This window comes from Arachis ipaensis, chromosome B08 (assembly GCF_000816755.2).
Source record: "Arachis ipaensis cultivar K30076 chromosome B08, Araip1.1, whole genome shotgun sequence".
Classification (NCBI taxonomy): domain Eukaryota; kingdom Viridiplantae; phylum Streptophyta; class Magnoliopsida; order Fabales; family Fabaceae; genus Arachis; species Arachis ipaensis.
This window is the reverse complement of record NC_029792.2, coordinates 69,018,626-69,037,147: the sequence shown is the minus strand read 5'-3', so window position 1 is coordinate 69,037,147 and position 18,522 is coordinate 69,018,626. Positions and strand designations below refer to the sequence as shown.

At 38.7% G+C, this 18,522-nt stretch overlaps 1 long non-coding RNA gene across 2 annotated transcripts; it reads right to left on the bottom strand.

Moving 5' to 3' along the window:
* LOC107611832 lies at positions 1,403 to 7,159 on the bottom strand. Of its 2 annotated transcripts, XR_002352570.1 has the most exons (3): positions 6,283 to 7,159; positions 3,172 to 4,158; positions 1,403 to 1,417 (listed from the first exon to the last, which is right to left on the bottom strand). It is a non-coding gene; the product is annotated as an uncharacterized LOC107611832 (long non-coding RNA). The 2 variants fall into 2 exon arrangements; XR_001613478.2 differs by lacking the exon at positions 1,403 to 1,417 and having other exon boundaries at positions 2,992 to 4,158; positions 6,283 to 7,153.

The window sequence follows — 18,522 nt, the reverse complement described above, 5'->3', positions numbered from 1 at the left end:
AGGAATCAAGGGATTCTATTCCAACTGGATCGAGAACCAATCGGTGATTAGCCGTGCTGTGACAGAGCGCGTGAGCGTAGTTTTCACTGGAAGGATGGAAGGTAGCCATTGACAACGGTGATCCACCAACACACAGCTTGCCATAGGAGGACGTGCGTGCGTGAACAAGAAGACAGAGGAAAGCAGAGATTCAGAAGACAAAGCATCTCCAAAACTCCAACATATTCTCCATTACTGCATAACAAGTAACCTTTAATCCATGCTCTCTTGTTTATTTGCAATTCAACTGATAAATATAATTGACTTCCTGACTAAGATTTACAAGATAACCATAGATTGCTTCAAACCAACAATCTCCATGGGATTTGACCCTTACTCACGTGAGGTATTACTTGGACGACCCAGTGCACTTGCTGGTCAGTGGTACGAGTTGTGAAAAGTGTGATTCACAATTTGTGCACCATGGTCCAAAGTCATGTTGAGGAAAGGTTTCATAGGCATATGGTGGTGGTTGTTGATAGTCCATTGGAGGTGGTTGTTGCCATGAGGGTTTATCAAATCCTTGTGGCTCCTCCCATCTTTGATTGTTCCAACCTTGATGTCTGTTCTCATTGTAATTTTTTCTTCCTGCAACATAATTGTAACCAGACTCATAGCCAAAGGGGTGAGAGTTCATAGTAGCAAATAAAAATTAAAAACAAAAATAAAAAACAAATTTAAATTAAAAGGTTATTTAAATTTTGAATTTGAAAATTAAATTTTGAAATTTGAAAATTAAATTTTTGAAATTTGAAATTTGAATTTAATTTTTTTTAAATTTTGAATTTTGAAAATTGAAATTTGAAATTTGAAATTTGAGTTTTAAATTTTGAAATTTTTGAATTTAATGAGAAAAGAGAAAAATAATAAAATAACATCAAACTTAAAATTTTTGGATCAAAACAAAGAAAACAACTAAGAACAACTTGAAGGTCAAGATGAACACGAAGAACAATTTGAAGATCAAGATGAACATGAAGAACAAATTTTTGAAAAAATTTTTTTAATAACTAAATAAAAACCAATAACCTCTTAATTTATGAAAAAGAAAAAAAAATAAAAACAAAAATAAAAACAAATAAATAAGTAAAAAGCAAATATTTACAATAACCAATAATAAGGCACACGTTTGCAATTCCCCGGCAACGGCGCCATTTTGAAGAACTGAAGATTGATGGTTTAGAAGTTATAGTAAACTCTCGTTGCAAGTATAGTTACTAAACCAAGCAATCAACCTTTCTTACAAACGTTTGGTTGTCATAAGTAACAAACCCCTTTAAAATTGATAACCGAGTGCAAGATATGAAAACTAGACGTCCTATCCTAGTTATCCTTATCGATTGTGATGAGAGTTGTCCGTTGCTCCCACTTAGTTAACCTCTAACCATGAGGAAAGTCAAGTGGACTAATCAATTTGATTCTTCAAGTCCTAGTCAACTCCTAAGAAAAGACTAGCTTTAGAGGGATCCAAATCAACCAGCAACTGTCAATTATCAATCGAGTTTGGAGTTTGATAACTCAAGTGTCTCCAATGACTCAACCAAAGCCAAAAGGGAAAAATTCAAATTATTTATATCATAAATAAAAGAGAGAACAATCATAAATCTGAAATTCCTCAATTAGAACTAATAAAGATATCACATGTAACATGGAAAAGTTCATAAATCAAATTAGGAAAATAAATAAAAGGAACATTGAACCTGTGATGAAGAAGAAATAATCCTAAATCCTAAAACTAAATCCTAAGAGAGAGGAGAGAACCTCTCTCTCTCTCTAAAAAACTACATGTACTCCTAAAATTGTGAATGTGAGAGCTTGATTATGAATGGATGCATTACCCCACTTTATAGTCTCTAATCTGTGTTTTCTGGGTCGAAAACTGGGTCGAAAACAGCCCATAATTCGCTGGTTGCAAATTCAAACACGCTGATTTTTCGTCACTGTGACGCGGCGGCGTGGAGCATGCGTTCGCGTTGCCTATCGTTAGGGAAACTATTGTATATTATATATCAAATCGAAGCCCTAGACGTTAACTTTTCAACGCAACTGGAACCGCGTCGTTTGGACCTTTGTAGCTAAAGTTATAGCCGTTTGAGTGCGAAGAGGTCAAGCTGGACAGCTTAGCTATTTCTCCAACTTCTTGTATTCCTTCCACTTTTGCATGCTTCCTTTTCATTCTCTGAGCCATTCCTGCCCTGTAATCTCTGAAATCACTTAACACACATATCAAGGCATCTAATGGTAATAAGAGAGGATTTAAACATAGGGAACTTAAGGCCAAAGAAGCATGTTTTCAATCAAAGCATATAATTAGGAAGGCAAATGTAAAACCATGCAAATAGTATGAATAAGTGGGTAAAGAGTTGATAAAATCCACTCAATTAAACACAAGATAAACCATAAAATAGTAGTTTATCAACAACCAAGGACTAAAGCAATTATAACCAAATCCTATTCACAATTGGATTGAGTCATATAAAAGAATTTAACCAAACTTGCAAGATAAGCAATAATCATAGGTGGAATTATGAAATTGAGTGATTGAACCCTCACCAGATATGTGTATGCACTCTAGTCACTCAAGTGTTTAGGGTCAATCCACTAAATTCTCCTCTAATCATGCTTTCTAAAGTTTGTTTTTCATCTAACCAATCAACAAATACTTAATGTACATATGCAAATATCATGAGGTCTTTTTAAGGTTGTGTAATAAGGCTAAGGTGAAAGGTAAGGATGTATATATGGCTAGGTGAGCTTGCCTTTGAATCTTTGATTAGCCTAAATTATCACCTAACACACACAACCTATAAACTTCTAATATCAAGCCTAGCTACCCATAATCTCACTTTTACATATACACACACTCATGCATTAAATGCAATTCATCACATATGCATTGATTTTTATTGAATTTCATATTGGGGTAATTTTGTCCCCTTTTCAGTATTTCTCTTTTTTTTTCTTCTCTTTTTTTTGAAACATAGTATATATATAACAACACATCAATGCATATAGTTTCTATAGTATTACATGAGTATGCCCCCCCAAAATTTCCTAGTATTTCTCAACAAGCATAAAACACATTTTCATCAACCCAAGTTCCCACATTTTTTTCACACTTAAACACTACACACTCTCACTAACTTAAGCTATTCAAAGATTCAAAATAGGGACATTCATTATTTTTCCGCTTATAGCTAGTGGTGTGCTCAATCAAGAATAAAAGGGAATTAAAAGGCTCAAAGTGGTAAGCAAAGGTAAATAAAATGGTAGGCTTTTTGGGTTAAGTGAGTTATAAAGGAATAATGGCCTCAATCACATACTTGCATAAATATACATTAAACAATGGATATATAGAATTAAACAAACCAAAGATTACAATCATAAAGAAGAGCAACACACAAGAATAAAGTGAGTGGTTGAATAATGCAACCACACAATAAGGCTCAAAATCTCACAAGTTATGTGTGCTTTAACTCAAAAACTATATTCCACAATGTATGAATCATGCAAGTTTCAAAAAAATTTCAACTCAATTCAATTTGAATTTCAATACCCTATAAAAAGTAGGTTTCTTGGAAATTTCATTAAATTGACTAACATTTATTCTATATATATATATGATGTGATTGGATGAAAAAGGTAAAAAATTCTAAGTTTAATTCCTAATTTCAATCAAACCAAAATAGCAAGTATATAGGAAATCAAACTTAGATGCAATCATCACATCATCCAAAATCACAATCAAGCCTAAAAACCAAAAAGCATATGTAAAAGCTAATATTAAAAGCAAAATGTCAAAATATGCATAACTACTATATAATACTAAGTTATGTACAAGCAAAATTTAAAAGTGTAATAAACTAAGAAAGTGCAATAAACTGAGTAAAAAGTTTCTCAGAAGGATAAAATATATACAAAGTACCAAAAAAAACATAAAAAGAAACTACACTAAAAGTGTTAAAAAATGAAGCTTGTCACCCAAAATGCGCTTGCTGAAGATGCACAACCTCCCCACACTTAAAATGTAGCACCGTCCTCGGTGCTCACGATCATGCGGAGTGGAAGGAGTCATCACTATGTCACCATACAAAAGTGGCTGCGAGAGTGATGGTGGTGCTGAAAAAGAAAGAGCTAAGTCACAAAATAGCATATGTATGAAGTGAACAGATAATATAAATTTGAATGAAAGCACACATGAGATTCAAGTTAGAAGAAGTAACTTCCAATCAAATAAAAGAATCTAAGAAAGCTAACTTACTTGTTTATCAAAGAGAAAAAGAAGAAAGGAGCGTTATTGCTATGCTAGAAGAAAAAGAAAACAGGTAAAAGGTTAAAAGGAAAGTTAGTTGAAAAGGAAAAGAAAAGTCAAAAGGTCGGTGAAGAAAAGAAAACAGTTAAAAAGTTAGTGTTAGTTGAAAAGAAAAAGAAAGTTAAAAGTTATGTGAGTAAAAAAAAAATAGTCAGTTGAAAAAGAAAAGAAAGAAAAGATAGTCAAAAGTTATGGAGAAGAAGTTAGTTGAAAAAGAAAAGAAAAGGTCTAAAGTTATGAAAAGGAAAAGAAAGAGTTAGTTGAAAACAAAAGAGAAAGGCAAAAGTTATGGTCATAGCAAAACCGTCCCTAAATTCTGAAAATTTCCAAAGTTCCAAAACAAGCAAGTTCATGTTCAACTTCTCAAAATAAAATATGCCTTATGCTTAACTGAGTAATGCGATTTTAGTGGGCATATAATCAAAGAATAGTGGGCACATCCATTTAGCATAAGGTGAGACATTTTGGTGTTGATAAAGGTAAGGAAAATTCAAACTCCAAATTATAACGAGGCATAAAAGTCACAAGTTGAAACAAAAATTGAAAACCTCATGATCTATGTGGCTTAATGTAAGTTAGGCATGAATAAAATGAATCAAATCAGCCACATAGATTAAAAACCTTCAATCTTGTGAGTTTATACAAAAGAGGCTCTAATTTTCAAAAGAATTTCAAGTTTATGGTCAATTTGAAAATTCACTTGAACTATTCAATGCATAGAAGTAAATTAGCATTACAAACAAGCAAAGAATGTTAGAAGCATGACCAAAACTTGCAAAGAAGTTCTTGAGGAAATCAGAAATCATGTAGCAAACAAGGGTCTATTTTGACACAGAAATCTGTCAAATATAATCTTGTGGCCCCAAATAACACAATGTCACTTAATAAAATAAGGATAGGAAAAATCCGGCAGCATTTCAGCAGTAAATTGGTCATTTCCAATTCAACCAATCAATTCAAATTCCATATGAGTTCATTGACAATTAAAAACACAAAAACGAGATATGTAATCATGTGAAGTAAGCAAATGAGACAACATGGATTGAAAAATCAGCAGCAGTCAAATTTGAAGCAAGAACAAAATGGAAACTTGAAATGGAGCAATTGACAATTCAATTTAAATTCAAGAAAAACAGTATCACTCCATCAACAATGAATCATTCAATAAGCAAGCATTCTGAATTCAAACACTTTAAACCAAATTGAGTTCAATGATTTGGCTCAAATCAGAATTTCAAGAAAAATATAGCACCAAAACAGCAACAAGGAACAATCCAGCAGCATTTTTTTCTTGAATTCAACAACCAATCACAAGTATTCAACATGAATTTAAACAACTAAGCACCTTGAGTCAAGTGATTGAGTTCAAATTGGAACAAAATAGCAGCAAAAACAACTCAAATTCATACATTAAGCAAAAGTCATCACTGCACAAGCAACCATTAACAATATTTAGCAGCTGGTTCATCCCAAATAGCCATGAATAAAAGCACAGCAGTAAGAAACAACAGTAATTGATTCAGTCAGTATTCCTTTCATTGAATTCAATAACTACTCCACAAGCAAGCAACATGAATCCAAACAAATGCACCTAACTGAATCAAGTGAATAGGTTCAAATTAAAATAAGAACTCAGCATCAACTAGCCAGGATAAGGCAGCAATAAACCAATATGCAGCAGCATCAAACTAGCCAAATTAGCACAGGGGCAAATCATCACCAGCAACAAACAAGCCAAGAAAAACCAATAAAATAGCAACATTTCCAAACAGCATTATTAATCAAAACAACCTAAATCCACTATCCATGCTAGATTCTCTAACCACCTAATCAACTAAACATGCATAACTAACTAAACTAAATGAAGCAAAATTAACTATAAGCAGTAAACTAATGAACGAAATAGAATTCAATGAATGAAAAATAGAAACCTATTCTTGCTTCCAGAAGGCAATGGAGGGTAAAGAGAGCAATGGGATGGTGGTATATGGAGATTGGGTGGAAGGGGTGGTAAAGGTTGAGGGGACGCCGGCAGTTATAGTGGTGTCGCGGCTGTTATGGTGACAGGGGGTTAGGAGAAGATAGAAGTGAGAGAAGAGGAAGAAGAAAGGGAATGGTGTGAAGGGGTGAGTGGTAGTCGACGGTGGTGGTCGGCGGTTGCGGTGGCGATGGCGGTGGATCAGTGGTCAGGGGAAGAGGAAATGGCGGTTCAGTGGTGATGATGAGACTCGATGATGAAGCTGATGGTGGACGTTGGTTGGCTCCGAGAAGATGAAAGGAGAACAAGAAGATAGGCTAGGGTTCAGACAAGGGGGAAAGAACTCTCCAGCAGTTGTGGGTGAAGGGAGGAGGTTAGACGCGGTGACTGGAGGCTGGTTCGGGGTGAAGCAGGGGCTGGCGTGAAGAAAACTAGGTTTCGACAAATAAAAGAGAAGAGGGTTGGTATGGCTGAGGGTAGAGAAAGGAGGCTGGACGGCGATGTGGGGCTGGTTGTCCGAGAGGAGGGGTGGTGGTGTTGGTTGGTGGCGCTGGCGATTAGGGTTCTGGCGGCGCAGGGTGGTAGCGTGATGATGGTCTGAGGCAGGGAAGAAGGAGATAGGGATGAACGTTGGGGAAGGAGAAGAGGGCTACTGAGGAGTCACAGGGTTCGCACCTCAGGGGGCTGTGCGGACTCACCGACCGTGCCGGCGCTCTCAACAGAGGAGGGAGAATTGGAGGTGCATACGCACCAAGGTTCGTGCGTACACACGGAGATGAAAATGGGCCATTGTGCATATGCACACGCTGTGCGAATGCTACAGGCACAAGGGGTGTTCGAGAGTGTAAGTGCGTACGCACAGTAATTTTTTTTTTTTCAAAATTAGAATTTCATCCAACATTTCAAAATGCATATAAAAAAAATTAATAGAAAAAAATAAGCAACTATTTACATTAACTTTAAAATTAATCCAAAATTATTTTTTCCAAATCAAAATTATGGAGTATTTACAAACAAAAATCTACCCAAAATTAAATAAACCATCCAAAAACTAATTGAAAAATTTTAAACATGCCATTCAAGCTAAAAAGGTGATTTAAAGAAAAATTACCATTTTAAAACAAAAATCTATTAAGGCAAGCTAACAACCAAGAGACATATTTACAAGCAAAAACAAGCAACCAATAAAAACAAACTATTCCCATATTCACATATTAACAATAGCCAACAATGTAACGCCATTGCAATTCCCTCGCAATGGCGCCAAATTTTATGTAGAGAATTATTGCCAGTTGATAAACCACTATTTTATGGTTTATATTGTGTTTAATTGTGTGGTTTTGTCATGATCCTTGCCCACTTATTCCTCAATTTAGCATGCATTTAGATTTCCTTCCTAAATTCAGTACATGTTTGAAAATTGCTTCCTAGAGACTTTAATGATTCACTTTTAATTCTCCTTTATTCCATTCGATGCCGTGATCTGTGTGTCAAGTGTTTCAGGCCCCATAGGGCATGAATGAGATGGAGATTGGAGAGGAAGCTAGCAAAAATGGAAGGAACACAAGAAATTGAGGAGATAACCAGCGAGAAGTGACGCGGTCGCATGGCTCACGCGACCGCGCAAAGGAGCGCAAATCGCAGCGACGCGGCCGCATGGCTTGCGCGGCCACGCGGATTGGAAAGCACAGCCGACGCGGTAGCGTGGACGACGCGAACGCGTGGAGAGGAAAAAGTGCAAGCGACGCGTCCGCATGGACGACGCGATCGCGTGACATGTGCGATCTGCATAATCTGCAGAATTTGATGGGGGCGATTTTGGGCCTTATTTCGGCCCAGTTTTTGGCCCGGAACAGCAGATTAGAGTCAGAGAATATGCAGAAACAACAGAGACATTCATTCAGTAGTTTTAGATTTAGTTTTTCACTCTCTTAGGTTTTTTTCTCTCTAGTTTTAGGATTTTAATTTTCAATTGATCGTAGCATTGGAACATTGAGAAGAGTTATTTCCTCATCAAGACATCATCATTCTAGTTTGTTCTCTTAACTTGGTTCTAATCTTCCATGTTCTTTGTTATGTTCAATTTTGTCATTCAGATACTTTTATGATTATTTAATGCAAGGATTATTTCTTTTTAATTCAATTTCAATATCAATAATCATGTCTTCTTTTAATTTCCTTTCATGTGCCATGGATTCTTTATTTACAATGCGTGAGTAGTTCCCTTACTTGATGGGGAGTTGATTAAAATGAACTCTTGAGTTGGAAGGATTGAAAGAAAATTTGTAATTGGGTTAATTGTTGGATTGCTATCTTGTCACCGATGCCAATCCCTTTGAACTAAGTGGGTTGCAACTTGTGAACAGATCTGGCATTCCCACTTGTTTGACTTTCCTTTACCTAGTAAAGGATAACCAAACAGAACAACCATTAATTATAAATTAATCTTACAATCACACCATCAATGATAGAGATTCCAACCAATCAATTCCCAGTCAAGACTTTTATTTATATTATTTAAAATTCCTCAATTTAATTCCCAATTTACCTAGCTCAACTTCTTGGAACATCTGATTAATAAAACAGCACACTTTTCTACAACTCGTTGGGAGACGACCTGGGACTTAAAACTCCCAGTAATTTTAATTTAAACTCTCTGTGACATATTTCTAAATTGATAGGCAGATTTTCGGGGAGTTAAGAACTATACTCGCAACGTAACCGTTTTAATAAATTTTTAATTCACCAGCTTCTGCTTCCCATCAATTTTTGGCGCCGTTGCCGGGGAGTTGCAATAGAGTGCTAATTTTATTAATTAGAATTTATTTATTTGCATTTTATTTAATTTTGCTACTATGAGCTGCATGTTTCTTCTGTCAAATGACACGTTCACTTCTTGATCCGCGCTTGCTAATATTCGATCCTGAAATTGAAAGGACAATTTCACGAATAAGGCGAGAACAGCGTAGGTTAGCCCGCTCTGAGGGCGGATCTGAAAGTGAATTTGGGGAAGAAACCAGCCCCCGTTCTACTGATTCGGTTGTTTTATGTGCAGAAAACATGGCAGCTAGAAGAGTTACCATTCAGGAGGAAGGAGCTCCTGATTTTACAATGCAACCGTTTCAAGCGCATCATCCAGCGGTAGCTATGGATTTTGAAATAAATACCGCACTGCTAAATTTGATGCCCAAGTTTCATGGCCTACCTGCTCAAGAGCCTATCAAGCACTTGAGAGATTTCCAGGCAGCTTGTTCTACTGTCAGGCGTGATGGCACTGATGAAACTTCAATTCTGCTGAAAGCTTTTCCGTTCTCTCTTGAGGGAAAAGCAAGAGAGTGGTACTACACTCAACCTCTAGCAAATGTATCCAACTGGGATACACTCAGAAAGGAGTTTCTGGAGAAATTCTTTCCATCTGAAGTTACTGATAAACTGAGGAAGGATATCTCTACAATTGTTCAGGACGACAATGAGACTTTCTTTGAATACTGGGAGCGCTTCAATAATCTTCTGGAAGCATGCCCCCACCACATGATTGACAAGATCGTACTACTCAGCTATGTCACACAAGGAATGAGGCCCCAGGATAAGACCACATTGGAAAGTGCCAGCAATGGGTCTATGAAGAAGTACAAGACCACTGATGAAGCTTGGCAATTGATCAGTGATTTAGCTGAATCTACTCGGAACCACAGACAGAAGCAAGGCCGTTCAAGGGCCGTTGCAGAAGTATCTTCTGGCATAGAGACTGCTGCTCTAAATCGAAGCATCTGTGAGATGACCAACCTGCCGAAGCAAATGCAGTTGAATCAACAAGCTCAGCAAACTCAACCGCAGCAAAACCAACAACTAGTCCCACAAAGAATTTGCGGAATTTGTGCTGATTACAGTCATTACACTGATGAATGCCCACAGCTCCAACAAGAAGACAACATGGTGGCATCCACTCACAACTTCTATGACCGCCCAACCAAGGGTACAATCAGAGTGGAAATAATAACCATGGATGGCAGGACAATTCAAACCAGAATTGGAGGGACAACAATAATAGAGGAGGCAGAGATAATCAGGGAAATCAGAGGTGGAATAATAACAACAACAGGCAGCAAAATCAACCTTATCGAGCACCTCACCTGAGGCAAAACCAAGGACCACCGAACAATCAGCAGCAAACCTCTCAATTTACTCATTCTTCTGTATCTTCTAATGAAGATTTATTACAAGCTTTTGAGAAAAGACAACTGGCCATGGAAAATACCATCGTGAACAATATTAACGCCAGTCTGAATGGTTTCACCTCTACTCTGCAAGCTTTTATGTCACAGCTTAGTTCAGCACAAAATTCCAGTAACCAACCTTCAAGCACCACTGGAATCCCCTCTCAACCATTACCCAATCCAAAGGGAGGCATTAATGCCATCACCCTGAGATCCGGAACCACACTGCAGGAGAGGAATCAAGAGGAACCAAGCTCACCAGAATACGCCTCAGCTGAAGAGGTGGTGGAAATCGAAGATGTTGAAGAGGAAGAGGATATACAGGACATAGCTGAAGAAGAGATAGCTCAACCGCAAGAAGGAGCACAAAAAGGCGCAGGCACCACAGAAAACACTACTCCCATTCCATTTCCACAACTTGCAAGGAAGCCCAGGAAGCAGCTGGAACCTGATCCTAAAATGGTAGAAATATTCAAAAAGGTTGAGGTAACTGTTCCCCTTTTTTATGTTATTCAGCAGGTACCTAAATATGCAAAGTTTCTAAAAGACTTATGTATTCATAAAGACAAAATTAATGAATAGAAACTATTCCTTTAGGTAGTTCTATATCTGCTTTAATGGGAGGATTACCTGAAAAATGTAGTGATCCAGGTCCTTGCATAGTTAGTTGTACTATTGGTGGTGTAGTAATTTATGACTGCATGTATGATTTAGGAGCATGTGTCAGTATAATGCCTTTGTCTATATATGATGTTTTAAGGCTCCCTCCCTTAAAAAGGTCGGCAGCTCGTTTTGTGTTAGCAGATAAAAGCATTATTACAGTGGCTGGAGTTGCTGAAGATGTTTTGGTGAACATTAAAGGTCTCACATTTCCCACTGATTTTTATATCTTGGAGATGCCCCATAATGATTCAGATAAGCCATCATCAATCCTACTTGGAAGACCATTCCTGAAGACATCAAAATTCAAATTAGATGCTTTTTCAGGAACATACTCCTTTGAAATAGATGGCCGCATAGTGATCTTCAATCTGAATAGAGTCATTGACAACCCCCCAGAAGATCGTTCTATCTTTCAGTGTGATGTTATAGACGAAAGTGTGGCTGAAGTTCAAAAAGAAGAGTTTGAAGAGAAGCACACTGGACAAGGTCCAAGTGTGGGGACCCTCCTAACTGACAATGAGGACACTTCGCCATTTTCGCAAGTCCCAGAAAACCCAGAGCCTACCCATGATCGAAAGTTAGATTTGAAACCTCTCCCTCCACATCTCAAATATGCTTATCTTGAGGATGAGCAGAAGCTTCCGGTTATTATTGCTAGGGAACTGACTTCTCAACAAGAAGAACAGTTACTTGATGTACTGAGGAAGCATAAGAAGGCAATTGGGTGGAGTTTGGCAAACATAGTGGGAATTAACCCTCAAGTATGCGAGCACAGAATATTTTTAGAAGAAGGAGCAAGACCTGTCCGTCAACCACAAAGAAGATTGAATCCTACCATCTTGGAAGTTGTCAAAAAGAAAGTGACCAGATTATTGGAAGCCGGTATTATATACCCCATTTCAGACAGTGAATGGGTAATCCCAGTACAAGTGGTGCCCAAGAAATCTGGAGTCACTACCGTGAAGAATGAGCATGGAGAGCTCATAGCAACTAGAGTTCAGAATGCTTGGAGAGTCTGCATTGATTACAGACGTCTCAACCAAGCTACCCGTAAGGATCACTACCCACTTCCATTCATTGATCAAATGCTGGATCGCCTGTCAGGTAAATCACATTATTGCTTTTTAGATGGTTACACAGGTTATTTCCAGATTCATATAGCTCCTGAGGATCAGGAAAAGACTACTTTTACATGTCCTTTTGGGAATTATGCTTATAAGAGAATGCCCTTTGGCTTGTGCAATGCACCAGCTACTTTCCAAAGGTGCATGATGAGCCTTTTCTCTGATCTTATTGAGGACTGTATGGAAGTTTTTATGGACGATTTTAGCGTTTATGGTGATTCTTTTAACCTTTGCTTAGATGGATTATCTAGAGTATTAGATAGATATGTTGATACAAACCTTGTATTGAATTTCGAAAAATGCTACTTTATGGTAAAGCAAGGGATTGTATTAGGACACGTGGTATCTAATAATGGCATTTCTGTAGACCCAGCAAAGGTGAATGTTATTTCTAGTCTACCTTACCCCTCTTCTGTGAGGGAAGTCCATTCGTTCCTTGGCCATGCAGGTTTCTACAGGAGATTTATTAAGGACTTTAGTAAGGTGGCACTTCCCTTATCCAGATTACTGCAGAAGGACATTGAGTTCGAGTTCAGTGAAGATTGCAAACAAGCATTCGATAAGCTGAAGACTGCTCTAACTCAAGCCCCAATTGTAAGAGGACCCGACTGGAGCCAGCCGTTTGAAATCATGTGCGATGCTTCCAACCAAGCAGTAGGAGTAGCGCTGGCTCAACGTGAAGGTAAGGATCCTTTTGTTATTGCCTATGCGTCTAAGACTTTAGACACTGCCCAGTCTAATTATACTACTACTGAGAAAGAGCTACTTACTATTGTTTTCGCTCTGGATAAATTCCGAGCTTATTTATTTGGTACTAGAGTAGTAGTGTATTCGGACCATGCAGCTCTAAAGTATTTATTAGTTAAAAAGGAATCCAAACCAAGACTTATACGTTGGATACTGCTGTTACAAGACTTTGATTTAGAAATAAAGGACAGGAGTGGTAATCAAAATTTAGTAACGGACCACTTGAGTCGCCTTGAACATATTAATGATGATTCTACTCCTATAGATGATAATTTTCCTTTTGACAACCTGCAAGCAGTATCTGAGGTAGTCCCTTGGTACGCACCTGTTGCTAATTATTTAGTTAGCCGCACATTTCCTCCACATTTCTCTAAACATCAAAGAGACAAACTGAAAAGCGAGTCTAAATATTATATATGGGATGACCCATATTTATGGAGATGTGGCGCTGACCAGATAATTAGACGATGTGTACCTCAATCAGAATTCCAGTCCATTTTAGAGGCCTGTCACTCATCTGAGAGTGGAGGACACTTTGGCCCTCAAAGAACAGCTAGAAAGATCTTAGACTGCGGATTCTGGTGGCCTACTCTTTTTAGAGATGCTGCTGAGTTTTGTAAATCTTGTCACCCATGCCAGAAATTTGGTAACATATCCAAGAGGGATGAGATGCCTCAACAATATATGCTTTTCTGTGAAATTTTTGATGTATGGGGCATTGACTTCATGGGTCCATTTCCAAATTCTAGTGGATATTTTTATATATTGTTAGCTGTGGATTATGTTTCCAAATGGGTGGAAGAAATTCCTACCCGCACTGATGATGCTAACACTGTTGTTTCCTTTGTGAGAAACCATATTATATGTCGCTTTGGATCACCACGAGCGATCGTGAGCGATCAAGGCACCCATTTTTGTAATAGGAGACTAACAGGATTGATGAAGAAGCATGGGATAATCCATAAAGTTGCAATAGCTTACCATCCCCAAACTAATGGGCAAGCCGAGGTGTCAAACAGAGAAATTAAGCGTATCTTGCAAAAGATAGTAAAGCCTCATAGAAAAGACTGGAGCACCAGACTACAAGATGCACTATGGGCATATAGAACAGCATACAAGACACCCATTGGGATGAGTCCCTTCCGCTTGGTTTATGGAAAGGCTTGCCATCTCCCAGTTGAAATCAAACACAGAGCCTTCTGGGCAGTTAAGGAGTGCAACATGGGAATTGAGAATGCTGGAGCTGAAAGAAAGTTGCAACTGCAGGAACTGGAGAACCTTCGCCTGGAAGCTTATGAGAACTCCAGAATATACAAGAAAAAGATGAAGGCTGTGCATGATCAAAACATCAAGAAGAGAGAGTTCCAACCTGGAGATTTTGTCCTCCTTTACAAATCTCGACTGAGGCTCATGCCCGGTAAGTTGAGATCAAAATGGGAAGGTCCATACAGAATAGAGAAGGCTGAACCGTACGGAGTTTATCACCTAAGCCATCCTTCAAGCTCTGAACTTATTAAGGTTAATGGACAACGCCTGAAGCTATACCATGGTGAGAAGGTGCAGAAAAATAAGGAGCTTGAGATCTTTCGCCTGGAAGATCCCCACATCGCAGCAGATTGAGCTATAGAAGCGTCCAACTTACGGACATAAAAGCAAAGTGCTTGGTGGGAGACAACCCACCGTGGTATGATCGTTCTTTTCTTCACTTTTAGTTTTTCTTCTTTAATAACTCTTCTCTTTATTAGTACTTCCGTGCTCTTTCATATGCATGTTTTTATATTTCTTTTTAAAAAAAAAAAAAAATTTGCCGCGCGACGCGATTGCACCAGCGACGCGTCCGCGTGGCAGGAGGAGTAAAGAAAATCAAAATGAACAGAAAGTTACGTAGGAGGAGCGCTGGAATTGTGCCAACGACACAAATTACACCACGTGACCGCGTCGTGGACGCGACCGCGTCGCTTGGACATCATGACCTCCCACGCGACCGCGTGCCCCACGCGGCCGCGTGTCCTGCATTTTCGACGTAAAAGGGTGCACAATGCTATATTGTGCGAGAGTGGTGCTGGATTGGTGCTGGAAGCACAATCCTTGTCACGCGACCGTGTCGCCGACGCGGCCGCATCGATTATTCTCTGACGCACACTCACGCGATCGCGTGACCCACGTGATCGCGTCACCCAATTTTGGCAATTAAAATAAATCAAACAGAGAGTTGTGCTGGAGCGAGGCTGCACTCGCGCCAGTAGCGCAACATAGGTCACGCGACCGCGTAACCGACGCGATCGCGTCCCCTTCCCTGACGCGTACCCACGCGAACGCGTGCCCCAGGCGGCCGCGTCGCATGCGTCGCACAGCTACACCTCAATTGCCAAATTATCTTATCTTTCTTTCCTCCAAATCCTAATTTTTCTTTTCCCTCCTTCTTTCTTCTTTCCCCCTTCTCCTTTCTATCTCACTCTCTCTCTCTCTCCTCCATTAACAAGGTTTTACCTTCTTCTTCCTTCTTCTCTTTTCTATCATTCTTATTATATTATGTATATATTATTATATCCTTTTTCTTTTATTTTTCTTTTCAAACTTTTATTTTTCTTTATTCTTCTTTTCCCTTTTTACATGGTGTTAGACATTTTTTGAGTCATTATCCCTCATTATATGCTTGTGACTTGTTACAATTCAATTGACAATTATTACCTTTAAGGGATTGCTTGCATGTTCAATTTCATACTTTTTATATCTTGTTTAACATGCACGCTATGTGTTTGTGAAAATGCCCATATAGCATTATGCACTTCTCTATGTAACTATACTATTCAATGCTTGCTTTTCACAACTTTCCCTTATTATTTTATTAATTGAATTCAATTGTCAATACAAATGTGATAGTTTGTTACAAAGTAATGCTTGATCTACGCTACTTATGCCTTTGCCTGCATGCCAATAAACCTCTTGCATTCCTTTGTCCTACATGCACTTGCTATATTTCCATTGATGAGCTTTTCACATGTAATCCGGACCATGTGTTAATGCCATTTATCTTTATCGTGCATTGACTATCACTTACAATACCCTCTCCCTTGCTCTATCTCTTTGAATTTAATTCCCTTTCTCATCCCTTCTTTCAGGATGGCCACCAAGAAAGGAAAAGAGAAAGCTACTTCCAAACCACCAGCAAGAAGAGGAACTAAAAGAGCATTAGTGGCAGAGCCTTCTTCAACCGCAGTCAAGCTCTTGACAAAAAGAGTTAAGAGGATAATAAAGGTTGATGACAAGGAGAAAGCCTTTCCAGCAAAGGACTCTGCGCGATTTCCCAATCGCTACTGTGAACAGATGTTCCCTATCCTAGCAGAAAGGAACTATAACAATGAATACCTTCTTATCCTCCCGTCCAATATTGCCACCTTTGTTGAGCCGCAAATTGAGCGAAGACAATGGGGTTTCCTACGGAGACAGCCAAGGCAGGTCAATCTCTCTTGGGTAGTTGAGTTCTACTCCAACTTCTACATGCCGACCCTGTAGTCTGTTTATGTCCGGCAGAAGCAAGTCCCCATCACAGAAGAGGCCATTCAGCAAGTTCTGAGTCTTCCCCCTATTCCAGCAAGAATGGACGCTTTTCAAGAAGCCACCCTTCAACGCCAGAGATACCAATTTGACTGGGACTCCGTTCTCAGAGTCATTGCATTACCTGGCAGCCGTTGGATCTACGGATACCACCGTACCCGCCCTAAGGAAATCTTGGCTTCCGCACTTACCTTGGAGGCTCGCGTATGGGCACAGATCATGTCCCATTACGTCTTTCCGAGCACTCATGAGTCCTCCTTCACTGCAGACATGGATGTTCTACTATGGTGCATCCTTACAGACCAACCTCTGAATCTTTCAAGACACATCCGGAATGCTATGGAGCATGTACAAATCACGGGCAACCTACCTTTTCCTGCCTTGGTCTCAGATCTTGTCTCAGCAGCTGGAGTCTCCTACAGAGCTGGGGACACCAAAGCCATGCTTCCACGGGATGATCAATATATCCCTTACGGGAAATACCTCAGACTTTCAACAGCCACTACAAGCCAGCCTACTGAGCCAGTTGAAGATATTCCTTCTTCAACACCACAAGCATCTACAACTGAGAAATTGCTCCAGCAGATAATCGAACGGTTGGATCGGTATGAACTGAAAGCTAAGATGAGAGAGCGCCGTAACGAGCGCCGATTCAAACACCTCAAGGAGCTACTCAAGGGACGCTTCAGGGACTCAGACACCCCGGACTCCACTTCCTTTACTAGCACTGGGAGCCATGATGGTCCCGACTGTGGAGATACTATTACCAGCCCACCCCTGTTTCTGACAGATGGCACCGAGGACGGTGCAAAGCCTTAAGTGTGGGGAGGTCGGTCAGTACCTGACTTCCGGAGGTAAATTCTCTTCCCTGGCACCAATAATTAGGATATTTTAGTTATATTTTCTTTCTTTTATAGAATAGAATAAACTGCATAGGTTAGAATAGTTGCATGCATGTTCTACTTGATTGAAAAGACAATAAGTTTCTTTTAAAAATCTATCTTTGGAACAAAATTTCACTAATTTTTCAAAATTTTTATGATAAATCTGCTTGAGTTGTATTTGGAACATGATGTTTGAGCTAAAGAACACACAACCTGTGAAAAATTTGAGCCTTTATGTATGGTTACATTATTTAACCATAATCATTTTATTCTTGTGTGTTTACTTCTCTATGATTGTAATCTATATTTTATTTTATCTTATATGTCCAGTATTTATTATATTTACATGCTTGCACATGATTGAGGCCATTATTTGTTTAAACTCACTTATCCAAATCAAGCCTACCCTTCTCAATTGCCTTTGTTAACCACCTTGAGCCTTTAAAACCCCATTTGTTCTATATTTTACCACATTACTAACCTTAAGCTGAAAAACAATTGCCTATCCCAAATTGAATCTTTGGTTAGCTTAAGATAGAATTGTGTGCACAAGTTAAGCATGGGAAATTGTGGGAACAAAAGTTGTTGAGGGAATATGTCATGAAGATTTAAAGGGAATTTGGATACCTACTCATGTGAAGATATGAGAATGAAAAATCTATGTGCATTAATAAGCTTTATTTATATATAAAAAAAATATCAATAAATAAGGGGACAAAAAATTACCCCAATGTTAAATTTAGAATTCAAATATCAATGCACATATGATAGAATCAAAATACAAAGTTGAAACATGAGTATGGGTTGAAAAAGGGAATTATGGGTAGCTAAACATGAATTTAAAAGTATATAGAATATATGTATATTAGGTGAGAGCTTAGGTTAATTAAAGATTCAATTTACAAAGCTCACTTAGCCATATGTATATCCTTACCTGCACCTTGGCCCCATTACAACCCTGAAAAGACCTCATGATGTTTGCATTGGTATATTAACTGTT